A 12382-nucleotide genomic window follows, 5' to 3' on the forward strand; every position below is an offset into this window, starting at 1 on the left:
GCCAGACCAAAGGAGAGAAGTGATACCTGCAGAGTGTAAGTGGAGAAGGTGAAGAGGAGCTTAAGTGGATCTGCATTGGCATTGAGTGTTGTTACCAGATCATTGTAATACCTATTGATCTCTAACCACTTCAATAGTTGAGAAATCCCTTAATAGGGTAGCTTTAACAGGCTTGCTGTAAATCCTTTAATAGGGTGACTCAAAACCATTGAGTTCTTGAAATCCTCTAACAAGGTAACCTTTAACAGGGTTTAACGCTTAACCGGGTATTCTAGTCATCCCTTAACCAGGTGATCCCTAACAGGATCGGTTCCTAATAGGACCTATTGTATCAGTGTTTAACCGGACAAGGCTCCTAATAGAGCAGACTTCTAAAGAGTTCAAAAACAAGCTTGTGGGTATTCATCCCCACCGTGGTTTTTTCCAGTTGGGTTTCCATGTGAAAAATATGTGTGTCATGTGTGATGTCTTTTTCATGTGATGCTATATTGTTTTCTGTCAAATAGTGAATCACATTGATCTAGTTGCTTATGTGTATATCTTTGATGGTAGATTACCTATTCATGCATTAGGGTGAAATGGAAATGAAGTGTTAGATTGTATGAGAAGATAAGTGTCAACCAGTTTATGCTTGTCTTAGTTATTCTGCGTTTTTCCGATTGTACTCTGTTTAAGGACTGGTGTCACTGTTTGTCTGTCAATGCACAGTGTGTGTAGACAAACCAGTTCAAGAGTGTGTTTTTGCCTGTACTGATTCACCCCCCCTCTCAGTACCGGTTGGGTACTATTCGTTCATCATTGTGTTATCATTTTTGAATTCCAATTTAAAAGAAAAAGGAATATGATTGTCAAAAGGTGGAATTAACACTACCCCTACACCTGAGCCTGACACTGCACAACTACCATCAAACTCCATTAACCGCAAACTTTCTTCTTCCTTAGTCTGTGATGGATCTCCCGCTAGCTCATTATCAGACAAAATCATGTAGTTTCCAAACTGACATTTGTGATACAAAATTTGAGCTCTTGGACCGTCAGAAGGGAAAACACTGAATTTAGACTTTGGTTCAGGCTATAGAATGACTCATTGTTTTCCAACAGGAATTGTGGCTTGAGACCAATCCATTTTAATTTCACCTCCTAAATCTCTATAGAAAGTATGACTTAGCAACATGCCATAGCTAGTTGGAATGTCAACTATGAGAATAGTTAACTTAATTCTTTTGCTCAGGTGGGTGGCAAGAACTACTTGAGAATCCTTAATTTGTCCTAACAGAGGTATTTGTTTTGAAACAGAGGAAACCGACAGTAAGCAAGTGGTAAATAAACCGGTTGCAACCTTCTGGGAATTGGTTGTCAGTCAACTGAGTACTAGTAACAGTGTTCCTACACCAGCAAATGTAGATGCTGATACTGATGGAGATGAGGATGAAGAAGAAAAACAAGAGGAATCCATGAAGACCATTCCTTGGTATGTTAAGTTGAATCATGATCCTAAGAAGATCATAGGAGATAAGGATGCAGGAATCCTTACAAGAAGAAAGGTCAGAGAAAACTCATGTATGATCTCCGAATTTGAGCCTAAGTCATTCAAAGAGGCACATAAAGATGAAGACTGGACCAAGGCAATGGAAGAGGAACTTGACCAGATAGAGAAAAATGGTACATGGTCTTTAGTACCCAGACCAGAGCATAAAAATGTCATTGGTACCAAATGAGTCTTCAGAAATAAGTTTAATGAGGATGGCACAATGAATAGGAAAAAAGCTAGATTGGTGTGCAAAGGATATGCTCAAGAAGAAGGAGAAGACTATGGAGAAACCTTTGCTCCTGTAGCCAGATTGGAAGGAGTTTGTATGCTTCTTGCATATGCAGCTTTTAAAGGCTTCAAGGTATATCAAATGGATGTAAAATCTGCATTCCTAAATGGTGTACTTGAAGATGAGGTGTATATAGAGCAACCAGATGGGTTTGCCCTATCTGAAGATAGTAACATGGTGTGTAGGCTACATAAAGCCTTATATGGTCTAAAGCAGGCACCTAGAGCATGGTATGAATGCCTGCATTCCCATCTTGTGAAGATTGGCTTTAAGAGATCAAGTGAAGATAGCTATATCTACTTGAAGTCTGAAGGAGATCAGATCTTGATCTGTGAGGTATTTGTTGATGACATTATTTTTGGTGGAGATGACAAGAGGAGTCATGAATTTGCAGATAAGATGAAGAAAGAGTTTGAGATGTCACTCATAGGGGAGATTAAGTTCTTCATTGGACTGCAGATCCAACAGATAAAAGATGGAATCTTTATCACTCAGTCCAAGTATGTCAAAGAGGTGTTGAAGACCTTTGGCATGGAAGATAGCAAACCAGTTGGTACACCGATGGTAACCGGTTGTAAACTATCCAAAGAGGATGACTCAGCATTGGTTGATGAGAAGGAATACCAATCAATGTTTGGTAAATTGCATTATGTAGTGCATAGCAGACCGGATATTGCACATACAGTTGGCATTACTGCAAGGTTCCAGAAAAGTCCAAGAGAATCCCACTTGGTTTCAGTCAAGCGGATTCTTAGGTATCTAAAAGGAACTATTGACTATGGGTTATGGTATCCATACAATAATGATTTTAACCTGAAAGTGTTCACAGATGCTGATTGGGTTGGTAATGTAGATGACCAAAAGAGCACAACCGGTGGTGCATTCTTTCTTCATGGTAGACTGGTCTCATGGATAAGTAAGAAGCAGAGTTGTATCTCTCAGTCTACAGCGGAAGCAGAGTATGTTGCAGCTTTCATGAACTGCACACAGACGATTTGGATGAAGCATGTATTAAATGGCTTCAAAGTTCTTGTATCTGAACCGGTAAGTATATTTTGTGACAATACTAGTGCAATTAATATCTCCAAGAACCCGGTTTTACACTCTAGAACCAAGCACTTTGAGCTTAAGTATCATTTCTTGAGGGAAAGGGTTCAGAAAAAAGAGATTGCACTGGAACATGTTTCCAGTAAGGAGAAGTTAGCAGACATATTCACCAAGCCTCTCCCAAAGGCTACATTTATGTACTTAAGAGGTGAATTAGGGGTGTTTCCCCTTCAGGAGGTAAACTAAAATCATATGCTCCACATCAGTTAGGTATTGCATAGTCAAATTTATTTTGGATTGATGTGTTGAAGGATGCGACTACTCAGGGGGAGCAGCATAATGGAATAGGGAAGCTCGTGTCTCCACTTTGGCATTGTTGTCAAAGGGGGAGAAGAAGTGAAGCAAAGAAGATATCTGCAGAAATTGGGGGAGAAGATGTGAAGCGGAGAGATATCTTTGTATATTGCCACCAATGCTAAAGGGGGAGATTGTTGGTATTATGTGAATCGGTATGAGGAAATCAATGCCAAAGGGGGAGATTTTTGGCATTATGTGAACCGGTATGAGGACATAATGACATTGTATGTTTTCATTGATGTCAATATGCTGAAGAGGTGAGAATCGACATATGTGAGAACCAGTATACCACTGTGAACCGACATTTGTGCCAAAGTGAAGCGGTGTGTTTGTTCAAGGTGAACCGGCATATGGTTATGAGAACCGACACATGGAAGCATTGTATGACTACCGATTGGTAGTCTCAACTTCAGGGTTTCCGGTTGAAGTGCTTCAAGCCTATGTGGCTCAACTGGTGACTTTGTGTGATGAGTTAGCATGATAACAAAGAATAGATCATGTTGCCACATAAGCCTTATGCGCGTGAAGGATCTTGCATGAAGGAGATTGTTCCTACCTACCTCGAGAATGTGCGAAGTCTGTAAATGGTGATAATGTGTGATGGGTTATCAACTGCCATGAAATCGATGGAAAATGAATGATGGAGATTAATGCAGTATGCTCAATGGTCAGGATTGAACCGTTTGAATTCCTTAACCTAATAGGTTTAGGGTTTAGGGTTTATGCTACCGACCTATCTATTTTCCTATAAGGTTGATGTTGTGACTCTTTCTAGGGTTGTTGGCAAAATTTGTGTGTGTGTATACAAGAGAAGAGATACGTGATTCTTGCTAGACCAAAGGAGAGAAGTGATACAAGTGCAGAGTGTAAGTGCAGAAGGTGAAGAGGAGATTAAGTGGATCTGCGTTGGCATTGAGTGCTATTACCAGATCATTGTAATACATGTTGATCTCTAACCACTTCAATAGTTGAGAAATCCCTTAACAGGGTAGCTTTAACAGGCTTGCTATAAATCCTCTAACAGGGTGACTCAAAACCATTGAGTTCTTGAAATCCTCTAACAAGGTAACCTTTAATAGGGTTTAACCCTTAACCAAGTATTCTAGCCATCCCTTAACTGGGTGATCCCTAATAGGATCGGTTCCTAACATAACCTATTGTATCAGTCTTTAACTGGACAAGGCTCCTAATAGAGCAGACTTCTAAAGAGTTCAAAAACAAGCTTGTGGGTATTCATCCCCACCATGGTTTTTCCCAGTTGGGTTTCCACGTGAAAAATATGTGTGTCATGTGTGATGTCTTTTTCATGTGATGCTATATTGTTTTCTGTCAAACAGTGAATCAAGTTGATCTAGTTGCTTATGTGTATATCTTTGATGGTAGATTACCTATTCATACACTAGGGTGAAATGGAAATGAAGTGTTAGATTGTATGAGAAGATAAGTGTCAACTGGTGTATGCTTGTCTTAGTTATTCTAGGTTTTGTCAGTTGTACTCTATTTAAGGACCGGTGTCACTATTTGTCTGTCAATGCACAGTGTCTGCAGACAAACCGGTTCAAGAGTGTGTTTTTGCCTGTACTGATTCACCCCCCCCCTCTCAGTACCGGTTGGGTACTATTCATTCATCATTGTGTTATCATTTTTGAATTCCAATTTAAAAGAAAAAGGAATATGATTGTCAGAAGGTGGAATTAACACTACCCCTACACCTGAGCCTGACGCTGCACAACTACCATCAAACTCCATTAACCACAAACTTTCTTCTTCCTTAGTCTGTGATGGATCTCCCACTACCTCATTATCAGACAAAATCATGTAGTTTCCAAATTGACATTCGTGATACAAAATTTGAGCTCTTGGACCGTCAGAAGGGAAAACACTGAATTTAGACTTTGGTTCAGGCTGCAGAATGACTCATTGTTTTCCAACAGGAATTGTGGCTTGAGACCAATCCATTTTAATTTCACCTCCTAAATCTCTATAGAAAGTATGACTTAGCAACATGCCATAGCTAGTTGGAATGTCAGCTATGAGAATAGTCAACTTTTTGTTCGTGTAGGCAGCAAGAACTACTTGAGAATCCTTAATTTGTCCTAACAGAGGAATTTGTTTTGAAACCATAGAGTAACATCTGCCAAATTTTTTTCATCAAGGATAACCCTAATGCTTTAGCTACCGTAGAAGGCATTATATTATCAGATGCACCTGAATCTATAATACAATTATTTAACTTATGACCATTTATAAACATTGATATGTAAAAGGGTTTAGGTTTTGACTCAAGGGAAGACAAAGAATCATTAATTTGGAGAGTAGTTATTTCAGGCATCTTTTCATGAGCAGCAGTGTGAACTAATTCATCACTATGTGAAGACAATGTGACATTTATTGACTATTGTGTTCCATTGGCTTGTAATGCATTATTCCCTTTTACGAACTAAACGAGCCTATCTAGCTCTTTGGGGTTTATCTTAAGGTACTCGACAAGTGTAATTTGAATTTGGGAGGATTTGCAAAACTCTACAATATCAAATGAACTTTCCTTTTCAGCAGACCTTAACAATGGAGACTCTTGCAGTTTTTGATCATTTTTATGAAATTTTGAAACAATTTCCTTACCTTTGAAATTCATAGCAGAAGATGAAGAAGCGCCCTGGGGTTTCCCATTTTGTTGATTTCTTGTGAGCACAACACATGAAGGATCTTCTAAACTAACTAGAATATCACCCCCTCTTTCTGAATCTGACTCGTACTCTAGGAAGTGGATTTTAGAGTCGCTAGGTTTCTTTAAAGATTCTTCCTCACTCCACTCACTTGGGGTATCTTTAGATTTCATCAGTTGTGCATAACGCACCATCTCAGGACATAAACTACCATCATGTTCATCTGTGAGATGAAAAACACATATTCTCCCTTTAGGTGGTGGTGCCTCAATTGCCAATCTCTACTGAGAAGGAGATAATTGAAAAGACTTGTTTCCAAAGCCCAAAGACTGATTTGTATTTCTCCTAGGTACATCTTGATAGGGAAATGAGTATGATGTAATATCTTTAGGTAATTGTCTTTTAAGAGTAATCACATCATTCATCAATCTCTGGATCACAGGGTCAGAAGAAGTAGAAGGTTGGGTAGTGGGTGTCTGTACTTCTCTTTTCCATTTACCTTCTGTGATTAGATCATCTTCCAACTCAATAGAAAGTGTTTTGGTAGCACTTAAATTTGCAACTCTTTGCCTGTGGATCAGGAAACCTATTTTTGAAGGCATGGAATTAATAAAAAACCACTTCAGATTATTATCTGAAGGTTTTTGATTGACTTGAATTTTATGCACAATCTTATCGAATTTTTCTACAAAGTCCCTCATAGACTCTAGAATCTCTTTCTTCAACTGGGCCAATTGAGCCAAGAGAGAGTGTTCATCTTTAGCCACTTTGAATCTTGCCTCAAACCTTGTTTTCAAATCCTGCCAATTTGTTATCACACTATTTGGCAAGTGATAGAACCAATCTGCTACTAGTCCAGTTAGTGTTTGAACAAACAATCTTACAACAACATCCTCATGTTGAAGAAATATTATCCCACAAGCTAAATTGAATGCATTTAGGTGCTCATCAACAGTGATTTTCCCATCCCCACTAAATTTTGGCAAGTGATCTCTAGCACCTTTGGGTAAGGGATTCAATTTTAATCCTAAGTTCAATGGACCTACAATGGCCCCCCGAGGATTATTTACTGCCATTGGAAAGATGATATTGAGTGGAGTCGGGTTGATTATATTGGGTAAAGAAATACCATGCAAGGTCAGAGCTTGACAAACTAAGGATAGAGGAGATGATGGGGATGGGGAAGGAGGCCTACTTCTTTCTTGTCTTTGAGGTGAAAAAGTGGGTTGAAAAATGAGGTTCTATAACTCTTGAAAAACATAATCAACTATCCCCTCCCTTCTTTGGGACCTAGTATATCTCTTTGACTCCAGTCTTGCAACTATGCAACCAGTCTTATGATTCGACTCTCCAGCAGAGTCGCCAAAAATCTGTTGGTTAACAGATTTGTCCCTTTCTTGTAATTGCAATATTTATTTTCTATAAATGATAATATGACTTCTGTACACCTCTTAATGAAAGGACACAAATAAACGAACAGTTGGATGAACTAATCAAAATCCATCCTCTGCATTAGTGGGCAACTCCTCATATGATTTGCAATGAATTCTACACAGAAAATCTTGAAATGAAGATGATTTTAACCAGAAACCATAGAAAGGATTTAGATTTCATCTATCAACACAAAGGAATGCCATAACATAAAACAAAGAGAAAATTCTGAAGATTAAATAAGAGCTCACCGACTTTGTTTCTCACACAAGTTCATTCCATAAATTCAGAGCAAAGAAAGTTCAATGCAGAAGTGATTCTGTTCGATACTCTCTCATGCCTCAAAGGGCAAAAGGGACCAACAGAACTTAATCCACAATGAATCTTCTAAATAACAATGAATTCAAGAAAACATAGAATTGACTGATAAGAATAATGATATCATGCACATAGCAGATTTTTTTTTAAGATAGATCACCAATCTTTAAAAGTACAGATTCAAAGACTGCACACCATAATCATTTTCATTCATAAATTAGTCAATTGAGTTCCAAGGAATTCAAAACATAAATAGATATTGTTTGGTGCTAAAAAAATCACAGTTTTTTGGACCTTTCTAGAGTCTCCAAAACATAGTTATATAGCCACAACCTGGTCAACAGTGATGCAGGAGCATCCCTTCAAGTTGATCAATCAGACTCATAGGAGGAAGGGTAAGGCATCAAAAATTTCTTTAGGATTGTTTACATGTGTTTCAACCATGCATTGTGTGTTTGTAATAAAAGACCCCATCTTGTGAGCCAAACTCCTATTTTGGCATTTTGATAAGCCAATTAGGACTTTTGGACAAAAGGGGATCAATTGTGTGTAGGAAATAGTCATTCTAGTAGTTTTAGTGCTTCTAGGGTTTTTTAGGAGGGGTCAGTCTTAACCCAAGGCATTAGAGGCGATAAATGACATTTTGACAACTTTGTCAAAAGTTGTCATAAGCAACTTTTATGCAATTTTTGCATTTATGTTTGTTTGAACTCCTCCAATAGATCTAACCTCTTTTTTGTGGTTGAGAGAAGTTGTGGAGTGGTATATACACCTTGTGGATCCAATTCCCAAGGTTAGACTATACGAAGGAGAGTTTTGATGACTGCAAACTAATGAAATTATGTGTTTTTCCTACAATTTTGGAGTTTTAGTATGGGGTGCATCATTGTACGGATTGGGATCAATTCCAAATGATGTGAATTTGTTATAATAGTGAGTCACATTTTATTTGTCTTCGGTTTGAGGTTCATATTGTGTGTTTTCCTCCTGTTATTCCAATTTTGCTATAGGTGCCCAAAAAACCAGGGTTTACATAGGGTTTTGCTTCTCCATGGCCATAACTTGCAATTTATCAATCTGAGACTCATGGGATTGGGTGAAATGAAAGTATGGATAGTGTATTTTAAGATTCCCAAAGAATTTTTCAGAAGGATCAAGGGAGGTGTGTGTTTGAACCGACCCTAGGTAGACATCTTCATGTGGCTACCTAGTCCTTAAACAACAAAGCTACCCTAGAATGCAAATGGCAATGATTCCAGGCATGAAACCCTATAATACATGATGGTTTATGGTTCCCCACATGCTTAGGGGGTTGTGATTGTATGTGTAGACGTATAAAAATGACCACATTCCTAAATGAATATTTTATGTTCATTTCTCTATTTAATTAAGTAAATTACTCAATTTATTTAAATTAAATTCACTATACCCATTTAATGAATAAATCATTTTATTCAATTAAATTCCCCCTATCCACTTTTAATTAAATTCAAATTTAATTAAATAGTTATCCTAAATTAAATAAATCTAATTTATTTAATTGCAACCAAATTGAATTAAATCATTTAAATCAATTAAATCCTATTATCCCTCCATCCACTTGCAAAATCCCAAACCCCTTTCTAATCCCTTCTAGAATCTTCTAATCGCTTCTAATTAACCTAACCCCTCCTCTAAACTTTGTCACATCCCTAAGCAAAGGGAAGTCACTTCTCAAACCCTCAAAGTCTTTGATAACCATTAAAGGCTTTCAACCTTCAACCACTAAATGGCTCAAAGTCTTTGATAACCATTGAAGGCTTTCAACCTTCAACCAATTAATCCCCAAAGTCTCCAATAACCATTAATGGTTAACTCAAAACCTCCTACATGGTTAAAACATTTGTTTTGACTCAACCTTCATCCAACCCAAGGGTCTCATCAGGCCATTAATGCTTTGACCATGATTATCTCTTAATCATTTGCACAAAGGTTTATCCTTGGATTAACTCTTAATCCAGTGGGTAATCTTAATTTAGACTTGACCCTTAGCCTCTAGATAACCATGAGGTCTTCTCAGGCATTCAATGTCTCCAACCCCTTCTCTCAATCCAACCCTATGTTGACACTTGTCACCATTTCATTGGTGCCAATTACAAACATGGATCCCCAACTTTCAAACTCAACCCTTGATTAAACCATTCAAGCTTGACCATCCATTTCCCTGTTCTCACTATAAATAGAGCTCTCATTCCTCCATAGCAATCATCCTTAAAATTTGTAGCATCACACTTATGCTCAAATACATTCAAGCTTTCTCATTTCATATATGCTCATCATTTAGCCTCTTTTAGATCAGGAATTAGATTAAATATGCACGTTTAGAATAATTTCTTTATCATTTTAGCTCAATCATAGACTAAATATATTATGTTAGGATAGTATTCATACTAATCTTGTCATCTTATCATTTAGTTTAATTGCATTTCTAAGATCATACATAGCTTAGCATACCTTTCACACTAAAATCTATCAGTGCATCCCTCGTTATTACTCCATAGCTTGCACCAAGAAGTCCTGTGTGTGTGTGTGGACTAGTATTTAACAATACTTTCACATATTGAATTCTATCAGCCCACTTTTCCCGCATACAGTATGGTTTTCTCATTTGGACATAGTTGCTTCACAAATAGAGACCTAATTAGCCCTTTAGGACAGTTGACCTTCATCGGTTTCATACCTTTGTTTGTCATACCTTGACCCTTCCTTTTGGATAATTGTGTAAGGCCAAAAAGGGTATTTGAATCCATGACTTGTTTGTTAAGGTGTTTGGAAAAGTTTTCACTTAAGGTCCCTTTACTCGATTCAAAGGGCTACTAGCAAATAGGCCTAATTGTGAAGGTGCTATAGGGAATGGTATTGAACCCTTACAAATAGTGTTTGATATGGTTCCTGGGTGAGTCATGTTTGACCCAAAATAAGTCTGGTAATGGTCAATAACCCTTGGAGGCTTCAAAGTGTATGCTGGAGAAAATTACCCAATTTGAGTAAGTATGAGTCTTGGAGATTGTGAGGTGTTTAACTAATGTTGTAGAGCCTTGCCTTGATAGGATCCTATTATTGTTTTGAGGGGTCAGTGTCATACATCTTGGAGTGTTTGGCAGGATATAAGAAGGGCTCTACATCAAGTGGTATTAGAGCTAGTAATGACTTTGGTAAGGAGATAGAGATTTGAGAAATGGCAGAGGGACAAGAAGAAGAAGCCCCTAGAGGACCAATCACCAACATGAAATTGGCAAAGATTGTGAGAGAGTAGGCCACTGCTTCCAAGGAAATGCAGAGGGAGTTAGAGAGGTTGAGAGGAAGAGTAGATGGGAAGGAAGATGGAGGCACTGGTAGTGGTGAAGAAGGGGATGAAGATGAGAGCCCTATCCCAGAGGAAGAGGCGATTCCTCCTGACTAGAGGCACTTCCTTAATGCCCTCAAATCCATGGAGAGAGAACCATAGAGCAAAAGATTGATTTTCCAACTTTCACTGGGAAGATGGAACCAGATGTAGTGGTAGATTGGATAGACTCCTTGTCTAGTTTCTTTGAATGTGAAGACATTCTAGGACACCAGAAGGTGAAGATTTCTAAGTCCAAGTTGAAGGGAGCTGCCCTAACTTGGTGGAATTTTGTCCAAGAGGAAAGAGAGAAGGACAAAAAACCCAATATTGTTTCTTGGAAGAGGATGGTTGCCTTAGTAAAGGAGGCCTATGTACCCAAAGACTATGAATTTCAACTTCATAAGAGGAGACAAAATCTCAAGCAGAAGGAGATGGATGTGAACCCTTACATTGAGGAGTTCCAAAGGCTATGTATGAAGTCTAAGACAAAGTACGAAGAGAGTGAAAAAGTTGCCCGATACCTAAATGGATTAAGGTATACCATTAAAGAAGAACTAAACCTCCTTAGCCTGGATACCGTTGGTAGATGCCATCAGCTTGCCATCAAAGTGGAAGAGAAGATCAAGAGGAGACAAGAGCAGAACAATAGAGGAAGAGGAAGACAACAAAAAGGGGGAAGAATTTTTTTCAGAGGTAAAGAAAATGGTTTTGGAAACCAAGGTGAAACCAATCAAGAAGGCACTAAAGGAGAGAGTAGTTGCAATAACAATGGAGGATACACTCAAAGAGGTAACTTCAGAGGAAGAAGACCACCATTCAGGGGAAGATCAAAAGGTAGAATTTCAATCAGATGTTATAAATGCAATCAAGAAGGGCATGTGGCCAATAGATGTCCTGACAAACCTACTAGTTCCATGGGAGAAAGGAGAAGTAACTTGGTTCTAGAAGTTGATTGCCAAAGTCTGGCAAGTGCAAATACATACCAAAGTGTCAATACCCTTGATAGTTATGGCTACCCTGAAAGAGGTGAAGCTTTGATGATTAGAAGAGTAGTAACTACCATGAAGATGGATGACAAAGAGCCCCCATAGAGAAAGTCCCTATTCAAGACCACTTTCAAAGCAAGTGGAAAGGTATGCAAGGTTCTAATTGACTTCTATTCAACTGAAAACTTTGTCTCTAGAAATGGTGGAGAAGCTAAATATGAGGAGACTACCTCACCCGTTCCCCTACAAGGTCTCATGGCTCACCCAAGGTCAGCAAATTGTTGTGGAAGAGAAGGCTTGGGTAAAATTCTAGATTGGAACCTATAAGGATAGATTGTTGTTTGACATTGCAAAGATGGATGCTTGCCATCTTCTATTTGGGAGACCCTA

The sequence above is a fragment of the Cryptomeria japonica genome, chromosome 3 (assembly GCF_030272615.1).
Source record: "Cryptomeria japonica chromosome 3, Sugi_1.0, whole genome shotgun sequence".
In the NCBI taxonomy this organism is placed as follows: Eukaryota; Viridiplantae; Streptophyta; class Pinopsida; order Cupressales; family Cupressaceae; genus Cryptomeria; species Cryptomeria japonica.